The sequence below is a fragment of the Macaca thibetana genome, chromosome 6, assembly GCF_024542745.1.
Source record: "Macaca thibetana thibetana isolate TM-01 chromosome 6, ASM2454274v1, whole genome shotgun sequence".
NCBI lineage: Eukaryota > Metazoa > Chordata > Mammalia > Primates > Cercopithecidae > Macaca > Macaca thibetana.
Window position 1 is genome coordinate 9,008,808 of NC_065583.1, and position 20,295 is coordinate 9,029,102.

Below are 20,295 nucleotides of genomic sequence, written 5' to 3' on the forward strand. Positions count from 1 at the left end.
CATGGCTCCCTATTGTTTTCTGGATAAAATTGAAAGGCTCTAACCAGCATTCGAAGCCCTCCCCTTATGGCCCGGGCTGACAGGAGGTGACAGCTTGTTTTCCCAGCCCCATGATAGGCTGCTGGAGGTGACTCATGCCTCAGACCTGTTTACCTGGTGCCCAGCCAGGCTGGCAGACAGGGGCGAGGGCAGGAGAGAAGGATGGCCCATGCTAATGACGCGTGTGGCGGTTTGAACCTGGTGGTGGTTCGAGGCTCATTCTGTTACTGCCGTGTGAACTGGCCAAGTTGCTTCACTCTCTGGAGCCTCAGTGTTCTCACCTGTCCAGTGGGGATGATAACAGCTCATCTGCCTAGGTCGGCTAGGACAAAGCACGATCACCTGTGCAAAGCGCTCAGCCTGGTGCCTAGCAAACAACAGGTGCCTTAGAATACTAAGGGCCCACAATCCCTTATCTTGAGGCTGGAGGTTTCAGGATTCTGGGTTTTTCAGGTTTTAAAAGGGGAAATACAGCTGACCGTTGAACAACGTGGGGATTAGGGGTGCCGATCCCCCCACACAGTCAAAATCCACCTATAACTTTGGACGCCCCCCAAACTTAATGACTGATAGCCTGCTGCTGACTGGAAGCCATAACGTAAGTGGTCAATTAACACATATTTTGTGGTTATATGTTGTATATACTATATCCTTACAATAAGTAAGTCAGAGAAAAGGAGATGTCATTAAGAAAATCATAAAGAAGAGAAAATATAGTTACTGTTCATTAAGCGGAAGTGGATCATCATAAAGATCGTTATCCTTATCCTTTCGCGGTGAGCAGCCGGAGGAGGGAGAGGCAGACGAGGGGTTGGTCCTGGTGTCTCAGGGGCGGCAGAGGCAGAAGAACATCCACGTATGGGTGGACTTACTCAGTTCAAACCTGTGTTATTCAAGGGTTAACTGTACAACCTTTACCACCTAAGACACACCCTTTATCACTTAACACATTTATGGATGGTCTTCATCCATAAACAAACACACAGCTGTTTCTGCATCAAAGCATGCATATGCAAAGTGGAAAAAAATAAAAACTATCAATATGTAGCTTCCCATTAGTTCCGGCCATGCTAAGGCTCTTGGACTTTACCCAGCAGGCAATAAGGAGCTATGGAAGACTTCAGAGCGTGGAAGTGGCACGGTCAGGTAGATGACTTAAAAGAGTGGTGCCCAAGCAGAGAATGCAGCAGAAGTCCCTCGAGGGCTTGTTAAATGCAGAATCCTGGGCCCCCCCAGTTACTCAGGCCTCCTGGCTGCTGGTGAGGACAGCACGGCGACTCCCGTGTTACAGAGTTTACAGGACTGTGGGGCTCAGAGAGATGACATGACTTGTTTAAGGCCTCACAGCTTGTGAATGGTGGAGCTGGGTCGTGCTAAATGAGCTCTGGGGCCAAACTTATGAACTATCTTTTGGTTTTCAGGGTTTTGGAATTATGGGTAAGGGATCGTGAGCCAGAATGGACGACCCTCGTGCTGGGCTTAGTGAGGGGTCTGTGGCAGCGCGAGAGCATAGGCTTTGGGGTGCAGATCCTGGTTCTACCATTTCTGGGTTGTTTCACTCCAGCCAAGTGACCTTGCCTCTTTGAGCCTCAGTTTCCCTATACAGAAATTGGGATTAGCCATTGTTCTTTGGTGGGGTTGAGGGAGGAAGCGCTGAGACGGAGGGTGCTGGGAACCCCACTGGTGTTAGTCGTGGATTCTGCTTTCCTCTGGGGTTGTCAGGCTGCGCCCCAGAATTCCCCAGGCCCCTCCCCAAGTCCACACCCTGACGTGCCCAGGCCTGGGCCCTGGAACGAGGAGGAGCCCTTCCAGCTTGTATTGCCCAAATATTGCGGAGGCCTGTTGGTGCCTCTCCATGGTGTTGGTGCCCCTCCGTGGTGTTGGTGCCCCTCCGTGGTGATGGTGCCCCTCCGTGGTGATGGTGTCCCTCCGAGGTGATGGTGCCTCTCCGTGGTGATGGTGCCCCTCCGTGGTGATGGTGCCTCTCCGTGGTGATGGTGTCCCTCCGTGGTGTTGGTGCCCCTCCGTGGTGATGGTGTCCCTCCGTGGTGATGGTACCCCTCCGTGGTGATGGTGTCCCTCCGTGGTGATGGTGTCCCTCCGTGGTGTTGGTGCCCCTCCGTGGTGATGGTGCCTCTCCGTGGTGATGGTGTCCCTCCGTGGTGTTGGTGCCCCTCCGTGGTGATGGTACCCCTCCGTGGTGATGGTGTCCCTCCGTGGTGTTGGTGCCCCTCCGTGGTGATGGTGTCCCTCCGTGGTGTTGGTGCCCCTCCGTGGTGATGGTGCCCCTCCGTGGTGATGGTGCCCCTCCGTGGTGATGGTGTCCCTCCGTGGTGTTGGTTCCTCTCCGTGGTGATGGTGTCCCTCCGTGGTGATGGTGTCCCTCCGTGGTGATGGTGCCCCTCCGTGGTGATGGTGTCCCTCCGTGGTGATGGTGTCCCTCCGTGGTGATGGTGTCCCTCCGTGGTGTTGGTTCCTCTCCGTGGTGATGGTGTCCCTCCGTGGTGTTGGTGCCCCTCCGTGGTGATGGTGCCTCTCCGTGGTGATGGTGCCCCTCCGTGGTGATGGTGTCCCTCCGTGGTGATGGTGTCCCTCCGTGGTGTTGGTTCCTCTCCGAGGTGATGGTGCCTCTCTGTGGTGTTGGTTCCTCTCCGAGGTGATGGTGCCTCTCCGTGGTGTTGGTGCCCCAAGCTGCATGGGGGTGAGGGAGTGTCCTCTGTGTCAGGCACCCGCAGGTGCTGTCCCCATCCCTGGGACACTGCAGGAAACAGCTGGCTCGCACAGGCCAGGGCCAGCCAAGTGAACCCATAGGGGCAGCTAGGTCTTGGGCACTGGCACCCAGGCACTTTCTTGAGAATCTGCAAATGGGTGTGGATGCCTCCCACACTGGGTCATGGGTAGGGGAACGTGGGGAGGGAGAGAAGGAACTTGCATGGGTTGAAGGCTTACTGTGTGCAGTACTCAGTCCTCTATTCCGACAGCTCTAGGCAAGAGTTAAGTTACCCAGGCCCCAGTGTCCATTTGGTTCTGGTTCAAATCCCAAACTGCTGGTTCTTAGCTGTGGACCTGTCTGACCCTCAGGTTCCTCATCAGTGAAAAAGGGATGTTAACACCCACTTCACACAGTTGTTAGGAGGATTGGGAGGGATAATGTGAAGTAGGTCCGGGGCTGCTCTGTAAGTGGTGGCAGTGATCATGATTCTTCTGTTTTATGCATTGGAAAGTGAGACCCAGGGCAGGCCCAGGGTGTGTAGACCAGACAGTCCTGGGGAGGCTCTGTAAACCCAAGTCCATGTGCTCCAAAGCTACACTTTCCATCTCAACCCTGGAAACAGTCGTGTTTCAAGATCAGGGACTGACTGTGTCTCTTTGTGTCTCTTTCTCTTGAAAACCCTACTTCCAAAGTTCAGCATTTGTCAAGCATCACAGTGAATTGGAGCAGATTGGCGAGGTCAAAGTTTCCAAGGCCAGAGGTCTGGGTTCAAATCCCAGCTCGGCCAATGACCAGCTATGTGATCTTGGGCAGGTTGCTTGACTCCCTGGGCCTCAGTGTCCTTATCTATAAAAGAGTTGACAATTATACCCTTCTAGTGGCTTGGATCAGAACCTGGGGGACATCTTTAACTCTTTTCTTTTACTCACACCCAAATCAGATCCATCAGGAAGTCCAGGTGGCCCTACCTTCACATATTTCCGGAGCCCACTTGTGTCTTTCTCCTTCCAGTTTATTCCCCTGCTCAGAGCCATTGCCTCTTACCTGGCATATTGCAGGAGTCATCTGCCTGTTTTCTTTGCTCCCCACCACAGCTCCCAATAGCTCATTCCCAGTGCTCTGCAGCGGTCACCTGTTTCAATCAAAGTACCAACTGCAGTCCTCCTGTGGCCCGTGGTCCCTCCATGTGGCCTCCCCTCACCTCCCTGCCTCGTGTCCTACCACCCGCTCTTGCTCTCTCTGTCTGGGCCACACTGGCCTCCCTCTCACTGGCGGGGCCAAGTCCTGCCCTGGCACTTTGCACTGGCTGTGCCTTCTGCCTGGAATGCTCTTCCCCAGACATGAGCCTTCACTTTTTCGCCTTTGTCAGGTCTTTGCTTCAAGCATTTTATTTGACCCCCATTTTTTTTTTTTTTGAGATGGACTTTTGCTCTTGTTGCCCAGGCTGGAGTGCAATAGCGCAATCTCGGCTCATCGCAATCTCCACCTGGGTTCAAGCGATTCTCCTGCCTCAGCCTCCCTAGTAGCTGGGATTACAGTTGCCCCCCCTACACCCGGTTAATTTTGTATTTTTAGTAGAGGTGGGGTTTCTCCATATTGGTCAGGCTGATCTCAAACTTCCAACCTCAGGTGATCTGCCCACCTCAGCCTCCCAGAGTTTGACTCCCATATTTAAAGGGCAGTTTCCATCCCCCCAGGATCTCTCTGTCACCCTCCTTGTTTTATTTTTCCACATAACTCCAATCATCACTGAATATCTCCTACACTTTACTTAGTGACTGCCTCCCCTCACTAAAATGGAAGCTGCAGAGGGCAGGGTTTCTGTGTGTTTTGTTGTCTGCCGTATCCGTAGCACCTAGAAGAGTGTGGAGCCCACAGTCAATATTTAACTAACACGTGCTGAATGAATGAACAGCGCCTTCCCATAGGTTTGTTGTGAGGATTGAATGAGCTCATGAGCGGCACCTTGGCCATGTCCAGCATGGGTCAGTGCTCGGCACAGGTTTGCCTTTGCTGCAGAGGCTCGGGGCCCAGCTGGACGAAGGGTGTGCTGCTATAGGAAAAGCCAGCTCTGCCCTGTCAGGAGGGTGTCCTGGAAGTGGCTCCACACACGCAGACTCGTGAGGTTGTGAAAGGGCTCGGGTGCCCTGGGATGCTAGGCAGCCAGGTGTGGCAGAGCAGGTGTGGGGGAGGGAGGAGTGGTGGCAAATGAGGCCAGAGCTGTCACCAGTTGAGATCCTGGAATGTCAGGCTAAGGGGTTTCTCTGAGGGCCAGAGGGAGCCTCGGGAGGGCTTTGGAAAGTTGGGGAGGATGAGAACCAGGACCTGTTCCCTTTGAGGTCTTAATAGTGAAGGTCATGACTTTGAACTGGAAACTTTATTGCACCATGGGGGGTGGGGACTGAGAGGCTGAATCCTCCCTAAAGGGACAATCTCCGTGCCCGCTCCCATGGCCAGGAGGGGCCCTTCTACTGCTCAAGAAAATTCTCCAGAGGCGTCCTCCTTCCATCCCATGCCTAGTGCAGTGCTGGGGAGAAGCTGCCTGTCTCTGGAGTGTTCCAGCACAATTCCTGGGACACAGGGAGCACGGCAGGGCTGTGGGGCTCCCCTATGGGCAGACGGGACCCAGACGAGCTCTCACCAAGGAGGACCAGTGAGATGGGCTCTGTAGGCTGCCGGCTTCCAGGATGGGGCTGTTCTCCAGCTCCTCCAACACAAACTCGGCCAGCACCTGCTGCAGGGCGTCGCTGGGCACTAGGTGTGCAGCGGGATACTGCACAGGCAGACCCCTGCCCTCCTAGGCTGACAGTCTAGTATGGGAGGCAGAAAATCAACCAACGAGCAGAGAGTATTTCATTATAAATGTGAGCCCCACAATGAAGAGAATTTGCCTTTCGTGGGAGAGATTAATTTAGACTGGAAGATCGGGGAAGTCCTTTTAGAGAAAACAACATTTGAGCCAAGGTGAAAAGGGTTGTTAGCAGGAGGTGTTCATACACACAGCAAGGGAAGGGCATTCCAGCAGAGGGAATAGCTGTGGCGGGGCTCAGAAGCCAGGCCCTAGTGCTGTCCAATAGGATGTTGGGTTTTCCGGGGTTGGTCAGAATCTGCATTCAGGGATCTACTTTCAAGAGCAAAGCGGTGATAAGTGAGGCTCAATGGCATGCTTACTGTGGTCTCCCCACCCTTCAAAAAACAAAAAGCACTTAATCAAATTCTCCCCTGGAGTAGGAGAAAAGGGTTTGGCCAAGCAAGGACTTGAGAGGAAGAGAGGCAGGTTTCGCATTTTTCCTCTGAAGATGAAAGCAACCTTACCAAAGAGCAGAAGGAAAATGAATTAATTAAGTCATTTCATTGATTAAAGTATGTATTGAGCACACACTATGTGCCAGGCATTGTTCTAGTGCAGGTTATATGACTGCAAATAGGACAAAGTCCTCATCTTCACAAAACTTACATGCTAGCAAGAGAGACAGGCAATGACCAAGAGAGCCAATGAAAATGTCATTTCAGGGCGTGATAAGTGCTGTGAAGAAAATAAGATGGGTAGGATGGCTGGGGGTTGGGGTAGGTGGGGGTTGGGGTTGGGGTGGGGGTAGGGGTGGGGGTGGTGGCCAGATTGGACCTCCCTGAGAAGGTGATCCTTGAGCAGAGACCTGAAACAAGCGAGAGAGGAATGCTGAGAGGATGTGAGGTAAAGTGTTCCCAGTAGCGGGAACAGCAAGTGCAAAGGCCCTGCGGCCGGGGTACTGGTGGAATGAGCCTGAGGAGCAGCAGGGAGGCAGCCGGCCGGGGTACTGGTGGAATGAGCCTGAGGAGCAGCAGGGAGGCAGCCGGCCGGGGTACTGGTGGAATGAGCCTGAGGAGCAGCAGGGAGGCCAGCGTGGTTGCAGCAGGGTAAGGAAGGAGAGCAGTGCTAGGAGAGGAGGTCGGAGAGGTACTGAGAGCCAGGCCATGGGGGGCTGCCAGACCCGTGTCTTTGGGGCTCTGTTACTGCCACGGATGTTCTAGCAAGGCTAGGTTCAAATCAGCAGTCTTCTCCCAGGCAAGGCCAGATAAGACACCTGCTTTGTGCAGAGGGACTGAGATTCCACAGATATCCCCCACCACTTTCTCCTCCTTCTTGTCTGAGTCTCTCCTTCTAGAATGTTCCATCAGTCCAGTTTGGGATGGCCATGGTGACTGCAGGGGTGGAAGGCTGCAGTCAGGGATCTCACTGCCTTTGGAGGGGTGCATTTGGGGGCCTGATGTCCCCTCAGTCTCAGATGTGGCTGTTCTGTCTGACTGAGGTCCTAAGACCCCAATCAATATTTACTTCACATCCCCTCTGTCCATCTCCATCAAAAGTCTCCACATCCCACACTGGATCCACTGGGAGCTCCAGTCCAGGCCGTGGCTCTGAGCCTCCCTCTGCACTTGTCCGCCTAATCTTCACCCTTTGGGTCTGGCTTCCATCGCCAGCCTCACCTCTGCTGACTTGACGCTGGCTCCATCGACTGGTGACAAGGCCCATCTGATGGCTGAGTAGCTGACCTCCCGTTGTAAATGAGAGTGTTGTGAATTTGCTCAGCATTGGTGCACATCACTGTGGCCAAGCCCCTTTGCGGGGCGATGGAGATGAAAAAGTCATCTCCCTCCAAGGAGCTTGATGGTGGCAGGGGCGGCAGAGCTGTAAAAGCTCAGCCAGGGGAGTAAATGACCCTCCGTTTACCCTGCTCCCACTACCTGCAGCCCTCTCCCTTTGGAGTATAACCTAACGTTAAAACATTTTTATTTGGAAACATTTCAAAAGATCCAAGGATAGCTTAATAAACACCTCTCTGTCCTTCACCAGTGGCTCTCAGCCATCGGGCATGCCCGCTCCCCACAGGGACATGTCTGCAGGCAATGTCTGGAAACAGTTTTGGTTGTTACAACTAGGGAACGCTGCTGGCGCCTTGTGGGTACAGGCCGGGGATGCTGCTAAACATCATACAATACACAGGGCCAGCTGTCCCCACAACACGGGATTATCTGGTCCAAAATGTCAGTTGTGACAAGCTTGAGAAACTCTTCCCTAAATTGACCAATGGCTAATGTTTGACTCACGTGCTTTCTCTCTCTCTCTTTCTCTCTGTATATACACACACACACACGCACACACACACACACACACACTATTTTGCTTAACCCTTTGAGAGTAAGTTGTAGACATCATGATCATGACGTTTCATCTCTAAATATTAATACTTCAGTATCCCCCGCCGCATAATCACAGTAGAAATTTGATAAGGCAACATTGCTCTGATATGAGGATCGTACATAAGTTTCTATTTAGATGTTGCCCATTTTGTCTCAATAACACCCTTGAGAGTGCTTCTTTCAACCATCCAAACTCCAGCTCGGAGTCCAGCCGATGCTCGGCTGCTGTGCCTCTTTCCCCGCTTTAATCTGGAGTAGTTGCATCCTCAGCTCTCTTCCTCATTCACAACCTTGACATTTTCTGCAGAACACAGGCTCATTGTTTTGGCATGTCCTTCAGCTCAGTTTGGGTCTGTTAGATTGTTTCCTCATGATTAGATTCAGGGTTCACATTTTTGGCAAGGATTGCACAGCAGTGCGGCCGTGTCCTTAGCACATCATATCAAGAGGCGCTCGACATTGGATGGTCCAGCTGATCCCTTGGTTAAGCTGGTATCTGCCAGATTTCTCCACTGCCAAGGGCCACTATTCCCTTTTGGGATCCATAAGCAATAGGGAGGATGATGCTCCCAGACTGTGTGTAGGTCCTGCCCACTTCCCAACAAACCTCTCTCCCTTAACCAAATCAATTTTTACTTTTACAGAGCCAAATGATTTTCTAGCTCCACCATTCTTGGGTGATTCCGACCTGATGATCCCCCGGCATCCACTGATGATAAATGAATTAATGTTTACTACAATAATTCACAAATGAGGATTGTATAAACCCATTTTTCCCTCTTCATTTATTAAGTGGCATTTTTTTCCGTTAGGAAAAACTTTTCCTTCCCTCTTTCTCTCCTTCCTTTTTTCCCTTTATTTTATATTTACCAGGGTGCATTCATGGGTTCTCTTTCATTTAATATGTTATAATCCACTGCCATCATTATTCAATGCTCAATTGTCCGCGATGAGTCAATGCCCAAATTGTTCCACAGTTGGAACAGTGGCCTCTTTAAACCGGCTCCTGTGTCCTTTTGATGTGTCCCCAGCATTCTTTGTTCACTTCCTTATTTCTTGGCAAAACTTGATGTTCCAAGCTCATCTTGTATCTTTCCTGCTTTAGCCTTGGACTTGTCCATTTCCCCAAATTGCCCTGGTTCCTTTTGTTGGGGAAGGAGATTTAGAAACCAAGATTGGGGGCCAGGCACGGTGGCTCACGCCTGTAATCCCACCACTTCGGGAGGCCAAGGTGGGTGGATCACTTGAGGTCAGGAGTTCGAGACCAGCCTGGCCAGCATGGTGAAACCATGTCTCTACTAAAAATAAAAGAATTAGCCAGGCATGTTGGTATGCATCTGTAATCCCAGCTACTCAGGAGACTGAGGCAGGAGAATCGCTTGAACCTGGGGGAGGTAGAGGTTGCGGTGAGCTGAGATTGCACCACTGCACTGCACTCCAGCCTGGGTGAGGCTCTGTCTAAATAAAAAAAAAAAAGAAAGAAAAGAAAAGAAACCAAGATTGGGGTGATAGGTGGGCTCGTTGACACTGGGGTGTCACTGGGCTCAGGCCCTTGCAGCAGACAGAGTATGTTTGGGTGCATTTAAGTCATGAGCTTATGCTTTTACCTGAAATTCCAGTCCAACACCACAGGCTTCTTTCTTATCTCCGCTATTCCATATCTATAGCTTCCTTGGTGAAAACCTTGACTCTCTAACATCAAGATATTTGCTCATTTGCTCAAAGCTACAATAGCCACAAAATCGTTTCAGGCTTGGTGAGCAGTAAATCTACTAAATACAGTTCTATTGCCTTTAGAACAAGGGTAATGTAGTCTTCAGGCTGTTAAGAGGTTATTGTTCTTTCCCCCCTCTCTGTGGTATGACAGTGATATGATATTACTGCTGTCCAGGTAGTTAATTTGCTTTTACTGGTGATTAATTTTAGGTTTCGCCTATTCTTATTAAGTGGCTTTAATGTCTTTCTTAATCCCTGTCTTTGGCTTTGCCCATCTCGATGTTGAACAATGTCCTGACCTAAAAAATGCCAGGGGCTAGGGATGTGGATGGGGGGATGCAAATGCTGCTGGTGCTGCTGGGCACTCCCTTCGCTTTAGGCTTTCACAAAATATGGGCTGCACACTGCTGGTTCCAGGAAAGACGATTTTATATACACTCGGCGTTAAGGACATCAGTAAATCCCGCAGTGAGAAATTTGGTTTTTTCTGGCTGTCCTTCCATTCTCTGATTGCTTCAAGGAGAAAGTCTCAGGTTCGTGCTACTGTGGCTTTAACACCTCTTTACCACTTGCTGATCTACCTTCCTGACAAACAGAGAGGGGCCCTAGCACAGAGCCTGCAGGAGGCAACCACCTTGAGACAGAAGAGGTGACCTTGTTTTATTTATCTATCTGTTTCTTGGAGCCAGGCTGCCTTGTTTCAAATCATAATTCTGCTGTATTCTAGCTGTGACCTTGTGCAAGTTACTTAAGAGCCCCGTGCCTCAGTTTCCCCCTCTATATAACCAAGATACAGTGGTGTCCATCTTATAAGGTTTTCATGGGGATGAATGAGTTAATATTTCTAATGTGCTTAGCAGAGTGCCTGGCACATGGTAAGCACTTGTTATATTCATTTTTGTGTTGATGGGAAATGATTCCAGTTTTCCATTCAGGGTGGTGATGCAACGTTTCCTTTTAAGATACATTTAGTTCAGTGAGCCAATTAAAAACAAATATTAAGTTTGAAAACAAGTGCTCTGCAGATTTAGCAAAAATCATCAAAGTGCTCTGGAACTGACTGAGCTTGGAAAATAATGCTCTGGCGTTCACTGAACCGGGTCCAACAGCTTTAGCTTTGTGCTAGCCATTCATAAAATGCTTTATAAAGATTTGACTTACTTGAAGTTTTGTAACAACTCTGGGAGGTAGGAATGATGATCGTCCCTGTTCTTCCGATGAGGGGACAGAAGCACAGAGAGGTCAATTAACTGCCCCCAAATTGCACAGCCGGGAGGTGACCTTGGGCCACCTGGCTCCAGAGTTTGTGCTCTTGGCCACATGGCCAGGCAGGCCCCTTTTGCAGAAGAGAACACTTGAGGTGCCAAGGGACACCAGTGAGTCTGGGACGGATCAGGGGCTGAGCATGAGGATGTGCCCAGTGCTGCTGAGATGGACTCCAAGGCCAGGTGAGATACAGGCCCTTCTTGTCCCCTGAATGGCTCGGCTGGCCCCGTTGGGACAAACGTGCTCTCCTGTCTCACAAACAGCAAGAAATATTTCTCATGTGACGTTTCTCATAAGCTGGACCACTGCTCCCTTGTGGAGAAATGTAGTCTCGCCTGAGAACCTCAGGAACCGGGAAGGTGGGACCCTGGCTCATCCCCTGGGCCCCTCCCACTGGGCTAGGCTCTTACACTCTGTCTCCCTGAGTCTTCACGACCACTCTGTGATGGAAACACAACTCTTCCGTTTTACAGGTGGGGAAACCGAGGCCTAGAGCGGTGGAGAGACTTGCCCACGGTGACAGAAGAAGCAGGGTTAAAGTTTGAACGCAGGAGATGGGGATGCTTGTTGGCTGCCTACCCAGTACCCATTCCTTCTAAAAATCCCCGGATCTCCTTCTAAGTACCTACCACCCCCCACCCCCAACCACAGCCAGCATGCTTGGAGGGGAGCCCCCTCAGCTCCAAGGAGGGCTCTGATGGGCTGGAACCAGTTAATGCCTCCCATTCCCTTGGCCACAGGCATTGGTTCAGGGGTACTCATGTGACCCAAGACTGTCCAATCAGAAAAACTGCTCAATGGACTCCTGGATGAATACTGGAATACGTCCCCTCCTATAGAGGAATGAGAAGCACATGCCATGTGCTCAGGGCAACACTGACTTGGGAACCTATGAAGAGGACAGAGGTCCTCGAAAGCTTCACCCAGCTCCTTGACAGCCTGCATCACTCTGAAGATTCAGCTCACACCAGCCACCAAGCTGCCTTGTTATCTAAGTCAGAGGGAGGCTTGGAGTTGGGTTTCCTTTCGTGCAGCTAGAAACATTCTGAAACTGCAGTACTTCCAAAGCTTGAGCCCTTTCCCTAGCATAAGTTGCTTCTCTGCATATCCGTATTCCAAAAGTCCAACACTTGGCCCCATTTTCCTCTATGTTTTGAGTTCCAGACACCAGGTTTATAAAGGATTGCTGCAGGACAACTTTTCACGAGGCGCGGACCCTTCCCAGCATGTTTCCTTGCTGCCTCAAGTTTAAAAATAATAAGATGCATGAAAGAACACTTCACAGATTGTAAGGTGCTGTCTGCCTTCCCTCCCTCCCTTCCGCAAATAATAACTAGCTGCTGTGCCAGGCATTACAGATACAGAGGTGAATAAGTCCCAAAGCTCATTCTCTTGGAATTCATAGTCCATTTGGGGAGGCAGACTAGTAACCAGCTAATTATCGCCTATGGTAATTGTCTTGATGGTAGAGTTCAGCACAGCATGTAATTGGGGCAGAAAGGAGTGGGACTACCTTGCCCCGCCTACATGTAAGTGGGTGGATCAGAGACAGTTGAGGCCAGAGCTACATCTTGAAGACATCGTAGTAATTACTGGAGTGAAGAAGGTTGGTAAGGTGTTTCCAACAGAGGGCTCAGCCTGTGTAAATGTGTGTGGGCCTTAGAAAGCACATGTGGTCTGTTTATTCAGGAAAACATAAGCATGTCAGGGTGGTGGAGGGCAGCGTGCAGAGAGTGGAAGGTGGAGGCACAAGGTTGGAGAAGTCTGCGGGGCAGGAGATGAAGGAGCCAGAAGGCCAAGCCAGTGGCTGGGACAGGATCCTGCACCACTGGGGAGCCACCTAAGGATTCCAACAAAGAGCATGATATGGTCAGATTGAATATGGGGAAGGGCACTCAGGGTACTCAGGACATAGCTTGGAGCGGCAGATCTGAGTCTACACCTGAGGACCCTTGAGTCTGGCCTCACGGTCCAGTACCCCAAGCCTCTGCCCCCTCCAGAGCCACTTGACCCCACCAACTCCCACCTGAGCCAACTGTGAGCCATTTTCTGGCTGAGTGGTCTTGGACAAGTCACTTCCCCTCTGGAAGCATCTGTTTCTCCATCTGTGACACCATGAGTAAAGTCCCACTGGCTTCAAGAACCATCGTTGGAAACTTAGTCATGGCACCACAAGTGAGAGTCCTTCGTGCCTATACAGGGCTGTGTTCATGTATGGAGTGGGTGTTTGTACCCAGTTTCTCAAACTCCCATGGCTCCTGGCTGAGTCAGAGCCTTGACGTGCTTTGCTGCCCTGGTCCCAGCTTCAGGGACTACACCCTCTCTCTGTTCTTTACAAGAGATGCTCCAGGTCACGTCTTGGGGTTTACTCATCATTGCTCCTTGCACATTAGATGTTACCAGAATTTGCTGGTGGCCCATCCCCAGCACTGACACCTAACCCCCTTTCCCTACCATAGCTCCACACTGGAGGACTTATTTACCTGGGTCACTGCTGCCATCTTTCATTCTGACCTCCTTCCTGTGGGTCAAAAAGCAAACATAGGCTTAGGTCAAGTAGTCTTTCAAACATCCATCCGTCCGTCCATCCATCTATCCATCCATCCATCCATCCATCCATCCATCCATCCATCCAACCAAGCCATCCATCCATCCATCCATCCATCCATCCATCCATCCATGCATCCATCCATCTACTCATCCATCCATTCATTCATCCAATCCATCCATCCATCCTGTCCATCCATCCATCCATCCAACCAAGCCATCCATCCATCCATCCATCCATCCATCCATGCATCCATCCATCTACTCATCCATCCATTCATTCATCCAATCCATCCATCCATCCTGTCCATCCATCCATCCATCCATCCAAGCCATCCAACCATCCATCCATCCATCCATCCATCCATCCATGCATTCATCCATCTACTCATCCATCCATTCATTCATCCAATCCATCCATCCATCCTGTCCATCCATCCATCCATCCATCCATCCATCCTGCCCATCCATCCATCCGTCCATGCATCCATCCATCTATTCATGCATCCATCCTATCCATCCATCCATCCATCCATGCATCCATCCATCTATTCATCCATCCATCCATCCTATCCATCTATTCATCCATCCATCCATCCTATCCATCTATCCGATCCATCCATCCATCCATCCATCCATACATACATACATACATCCACCCACCCACCCACCCCACCATCCATCGATCCAAGCCATCTATCCAATCCATCCATGCATCCATCCATCTACTCATCCATCCATTCATTCATCCAATCCATCCATCCATCCTGTCCATCCATCCATCCATCCATCCATCCATCCATCCAAGCCATCCAACCATCCATCCATCCATCCATCCATGCATCCATCCATCTACTCATCCATCCATTCATTCATCCAATCCATCCATCCATCCTGTCCATCCATCCATCCATCCGTCCAAGCCATCCAACCATCCATCCATCCATCCATCCATCCATCCATCCATGCATCCATCCATGCATCCATCCATCTACTCATCCATCCATTCATTCATCCAATCCATCCATCCATCCTGTCCATCCATCCATCCATCCATCCATCCATCCATCCATCCATCCTGCCCATCCATCCATCCGTCCATGCATCCATCCATCTATTCATCCATCCATCCTATCCATCCATCCATCCATGCATCCATCCATCTACTCATCCATCCATTCATTCATCCAATCCATCCATCCATCCTGTCCATCCATCCATCCATCCATCCATCCATCCATCCATGCCATCCAACCATCCATCCATCCATCCATACATACATGCATCCACCCACCCACCCACCCCACCATCCATCCATCCAAGCCATCTATCCAATCCATCCATGCATCCATCCATCTATTCATCCATTCATCCATCCTGTCCATCCATCCTATCCATCCATTCCATTTATCCATCCATCCATCCACTCATCCATCCATCCATCCATCCATCCATGTATCCATCCATCTATTCATCCATCCATCCTATCCATCCATCCAATCCATGCATCCATCCACCCACCCATCCATCCATCCATCCATGCATGCATCCATCTATTCATCCATCTTGTCCATCCATCCTATCCATCCATTCCATCCTATCCATCCATTCCATCCATCCATCCATCCATCCATCCATCCATCCATCCATCCATCATCCATCCATCCATCCTATCCATCCATCCTATCCATCCATCCATCCATCCAATCATCCTTCCACCCATCCATCATTCATCCATTTGTCCACTATCATTATCCATCCATTTGACTTCTATCCATTCACCCATCCATTCATCTATTTGTCTGTCCATCCATCCATCCATCCATCTTCACTGAGCCCCTTCTCCATGCATACACTGTGCTCAGCTGTGGGGAGAGGGGGATGAAGATGGGCCTGTGCCTGCTCTCATGAGTGGTGTGCTTGTTCAGGAAGATGTAAGCATGTCCATGTGGTGAAGGGTAGGGTGCAAGGTTAGGGGGGTTGAGGCAGGAGGCTGGGGAGACCCACTGGGGTCAGGGTATAGTCTGGTGGGGGAGATGAATGTACACAAGTAGGTCTGATAACTTTAGATGGTCAGAGTGTCATGAACGGAGGAAATAGGATCCAGCCATCCAGGGAGAGATGTGGATTGGTGGGAGTGCTGGAGGTGGAATAGAGCGGGATCCCCGAGGGATGTGGAGTGGATTTGCTGACAGGTGGGCTCATGGGCAAACTGTAGCCAGATAATTTGTGAGGCCCAAGGAAGATAGCCTTCCAGAGGGCTCTGAGGCTTCTGGACACAGGGGACCGTCTGCCCAAATGGGGAAGACCTGGGTTCAAGTCTCAGGGTTGCCACTCCCCGACTGTGACCTTGGGCAGGTCACCTCCCCTCTTGGACGCCAGTTTCATGACCTCTAGAATCCTCCTGATGGTGACAATGTACCTAAAATAGCATAAAGCAGCCCAGCCCACTGAGGACTTGCCAAATACATGCCCACTCTCACTGAGCATTCTCTCTTCCTTCTTCCACCAGTGGCCCTGGGGACTTCCAGGACCCCTGGAAACTCTGTTTTGGCTGCAGTCCCTTCTGCAGTTTCTTTGCCAATAAAATGGGACAATGCCAGTGCCTGGCACCTAGTAGGTGCTCGGTAAAGCATTAGTGGTGGCTATGGTTGCTGCAGCAGTTGACCGGCCCTTTAGTGTGTACCTCGAAGACCCGCTTCTGATTCTGACAGCATCTGCCCCCACCCGACTGCTTCCTCTTGTCTCTTCTCCATGATATGCTGGGCTGCATGTCCGAGGGTCCTTGCTCCGGTGGCCCCCTCCGCACTGGCCCTTCCCTCTGACCCCCTTCCGCCTTCTCCTCACCCCATCTCCTCCATCCCTCTATCCCACTATCCTGTTGTGTTTTCTCCCAATGCTTGCCAGGATCTGAAAGCATCTTTGTTTTTGTTTTTTGTTTTTGTTTTTTTCCTTTCTCTTGTTTATTTCTGTGTCCTCACGTAGTCTGGAGGTTCCAAAGGGCACAACCTTTCAAAGGTCTTGTTCCCTGGGCACCCCCAGTTCATCGTGCCCAGCCCAGCACACAGTAGGTGCGCAGTGCCTATTTGTAAGGAGGAAGGAAGGAAGGAAGGAGGGAGGAAGCAAGAGAGATAAAGGGAGGGAGAGAAAGGCAGTGGAGGGAGGCCTGTAGGGGTAGGGCGGGGTGGCAGGTGGGGAGGAGCCCCAGGCCTGCAGCCCCAGTAGTGGACCTGGGAACATTGTTGGGGTGTTCAGGATGCATCTGCCCAGGGAATTAACAGAGCTGGAAACCATCCAGGCGCCTAAGTCTGGCTTCTTCCCGATGGTGTGAAGACTTCATTCTTAGCACTTTCTTGGGAGCCAATAAGGAGTCTCTAGCGCCACCTGTCGGGCATCAGGGAAATGGCCGTACAGTCCCACCAAGGCCTGCCTGCAGCCTGGACATTCATAAATACACGCCAACAATGACAGTGACAGCAACAACAACAGCTCCGCTTTATTAAATAGTTCCTCTGCGTCAGACAGCGTACCAGGTACTAGTACCAGGTACTTTCTAGTGAAAGATATGATGTCCTAATCTCCAGACCCCTTGTAATGCGGCTGGTATTATCCTCATTTATTTATGCAGACGGATGACGAAACTGAGACTCAGAGAAAAAGAACAGCTCAGCCCAGGTTGCATAACCAATGAGTGGCAAGTCTGGATTCTAACTCAGGTCTCTCTAGTCCCAAAGTGCAGAACCCCAAAGGGCTGAACTGTGCTCTAGAGAAAGGAAGAGCGTGAACAGGAGGGTGGGCAGGGAGGGTGGGGGGCTGGGGCTGAGGGCTCCCAGGAAGGCCCCTAGCGGTCACTCCCTTGCAGGGACTATGCTGTCCCAAGGCCTTGCTCTGAGCCCTCCTCAGGACCCCTCCCAGCCTCCCTGAGCATGAGCTCCCTCATCCAATGTCACAGCTGGGGAAACTGAGGCACACAGGGTGGAGACCCTGGAGAGGTCACCTCCCCTCTTGGATGCCAGTTTCATTACCTCTAGAATCTTCTTGAAGATGATAATGTACCTAAAAACTCATCGAGCAGCCCAGCCCACCTAGGACGTGCCAAATAAATGCCTACTCTCGCTTTGCATTCTCTCCTGCGTCTCACCTTCTGCCTTCCCGGGAGTGCTGGGCAGAGGACAGTGTGACCCCAGGCCCTGGCCTGGTTCTCTGGGGGATGCAGGCGGTCAACCGGAGAAGGGAAGACAGACATTTGCACAGGTCTCCACGGCCTATGTCAACCCCATCAAGTTCGGGGGCCTGCGGGTGAGGTTGGCAGAGCGGGCTGGGAGGCCCTCTGTGGGACAGGTCCCATGGTGTGTGCTTGCCAGGCTGAGGGCCCTGCCTGCCACTGTTCAGAAGTCTGGTTACTGGAGAATGTGTTGCTGAAGTCAGAAAGCCCAGCGCTCTTTCCCCACCCTGCCACTTTCTAGCACAGTGATCCGGAGCCTCTGTTAAGTATCTTGAAATGCCTTCGCCTCTCTGAGCCTCAGGTTGTCCCTCTGTAGAACGGGAGTCGCAGTCCTGATCTTTTCAGGCTCACCTGAGAGAGAAAACATGTACACAAAACCCTGAGCACCCTCTAACTGCTTGACAAATCAGATTTTGAAGGACCCCCCAGACACATACTGGCCATGCCTCAACGCCTCTTCGATGCTGAGAAGGAGGTGTTGTGTGATGCTGCTGTCGAATCGGGGAAACTGAGTCACCAGCCGGGAAGTGTCTGGGCTCAGGCTTCAGCCTGAGTCACAGCCCTAGTGCTGGGAAACCTCCTCGCAGCCACCTCCAGACATGCTTTGTGCCTCTGTCTATGAGTGTCCTCTCCTCCCGGCCCCTCTCACTCCCTGGTCCACCAGCCTGGGGGATGCTGGCCAGAGTCCACCACAGCCAGGGCAGGCTTCATCCCTAGGATGAAGCACACAGTAGGAGCTTACTATGCATCTGATGAGCGGCTGATGCTCTGAGATACACATTTTTAATCCCGCTTTACAGGTGGGGGATTTGGAGGGGCGCGGTGATTTGCCCAAGGCCACACAGCTATGTTGGGGAAGGACCCTGAGCTTGGCGCCCGTCATGGCCATCAGAGAAAGCTCTGGGTGTCCGAACTCCCTCTGGGCCGGCTGTCCAGGGTCACTCTCCCAGCTCAGACCTGGAATCAAAGGCGGCTCAGCAGGAAGCCCTTCCCATCCCACTTCCCCAGAACTAGGACACGCTTTGACGTCAACACGTCCACATTCCTGCCCTCCAGCCCCGGGGCGGGGGCACTGAATTTCCTCCCTCCAGCGCTGGCATCACAAACAGGAAGCTGGGTCATGTGTGCAGGGCCAGGCCCAAGGCCTCGGGAGGAGGAGGGGGCTAGTGTCCAATCCGGGCATCTGTTCCCTCCCTGGGGCACCCAGGAGTGGAGGGAATCCTGTTACACTGTGCCCACGGGGCCATGCTGTTCCTAGGGCTGCCTACAGAGGGCCTTCACGGACTGCTCTCCTCAGCTGGCTCCCACCAACTGGGGCCAATATCACTGACTGACAGTAACAGCTACCTCAGATGGGGCCCTTCCGCCATGGACTTTCATGAGGTCTCTCATCTGGTGCTCGTGAATACTACTCCCCTTATCTTCTGAGGCCACTGAGGCACTGGCAGGTTATGTCTGTTGTACAAAGTCCTGCAGCCGTGGGGATGGGGCAGGGTAGGAATTTGGACCCAGGCGGTCTGGCCCAGAGCTGGTGCCAGGAGCCCACTAGGGATGGCCTCCTCATCAGCTCAGACCCTCAGGTGCAATGTTGGAACATGCAAATCTGATTATCTTGCCCATCTGGGATAATGCTTTTGCCCCAGGGACAAAATCCGTGCTCTGAGGATAGCATTCATTGCTTGTGATCTGCTGCTGGTCCCACCCCCTAAGCCCCATTTCCTGCTCTGAATGTCCCAAGCCACCTCCGATTCTCTAAACCACACTCTCCCTCTCTCTCTCTCTCTCTCTTTTTTTTTTTCCATAATGACCGTCTTCTATTCGGGAGCAGTCCAAGGATCAAAGGAGGGACGGGGTTTGTATAGGGTCACAGATGTGTTAGAATTCACACCTGGGTCTGGCTGGTCCAAAACCTCCAGAGCCTGCAGTTCTCCAGTGTTAGGATGCAGAGGAATGGCTGGGGACCAGCTGGGATGGCAGCTGTCCAGGCCCACCCTGGAGGAGGCAGGGGAGGGTCCTGGGAACCTGCATGGCCGGTGCTTGCCAACCCTCTGCAGCCGTTGGGCTGTCTGTTGGGCTTTGAGTGGGCACAGAAGCTGCAAGATATCTTCGGGGGCTTTTCCACCTGGTGGGCCCTGCCCACGCAGGGGCTCTGGTCAGCCTGGGGCACTGGCCTCACCTGTCCCATGGAGAAGCCTGACCTCTCACTGCCCTCCCTCAGGGTCCTGCCTCACTGTCCTCACAGGTGTGTTGCCCAGGCCCGAGAAAGGGCTGGTGCAGACCAGAGGTTCTCATACTTGACTGCACATCAGAATGTTCTGGAGCGCTTTTAGCCACAGGTTGCTGGGCTCAACCCCAGAGTCTCTAAATCTGGAGGTCTGGGTGGACAGGTGTTGCTGCTGCTCCAGGGACTGCACTGTGAGAACCACTGACGTGGAGGCAGCTAGATGCAGGGGTGGCCAGTAGGCAGGCAAGGGGTGGGAAGGCATCGCCATGCTCCACTGGGTACAGCTGTGCCTCAGTTTCCCCATCTGCAGACATGGAGAACAGCAATGCCTACCTACCTATCGGAGTTGCCAGGATTGAAGGCACGTGAGAGTAAGGGACCAGT

General features: G+C 51.9%; 2 protein-coding genes across 13 annotated transcripts in view; both read right to left on the reverse strand.

Moving 5' to 3' along the window:
• The window catches only part of ATP6V0E1 (ATPase H+ transporting V0 subunit e1), a 380,972-nt gene that overhangs the window by 307,755 nt on the left and 52,922 nt on the right, over positions 1 to 20,295 (reverse strand). The gene's annotated exons all lie outside the window — the stretch shown is intronic.
• RPL26L1 (ribosomal protein L26 like 1) overlaps positions 1 to 20,295 on the reverse strand; it is a 287,969-nt gene that overhangs the window by 244,028 nt on the left and 23,646 nt on the right. The window contains exon 1 of one of the 12 annotated variants that reach the window (XM_050793355.1): positions 12,433 to 12,436. The exons of 7 other annotated variants lie outside the window; for them this stretch is intronic. The gene's annotated coding sequence lies outside the window, so the exon portion shown is untranslated. Of the gene's footprint in view, positions 1 to 4,293; positions 4,300 to 9,777; positions 9,782 to 10,420; positions 10,425 to 11,553; positions 11,558 to 12,432; positions 12,437 to 20,295 lie in introns of those variants that run through there. 4 more of the 12 variants (XM_050793336.1, XM_050793330.1, XM_050793322.1 and 1 more) reach the window with 4 other exon arrangements.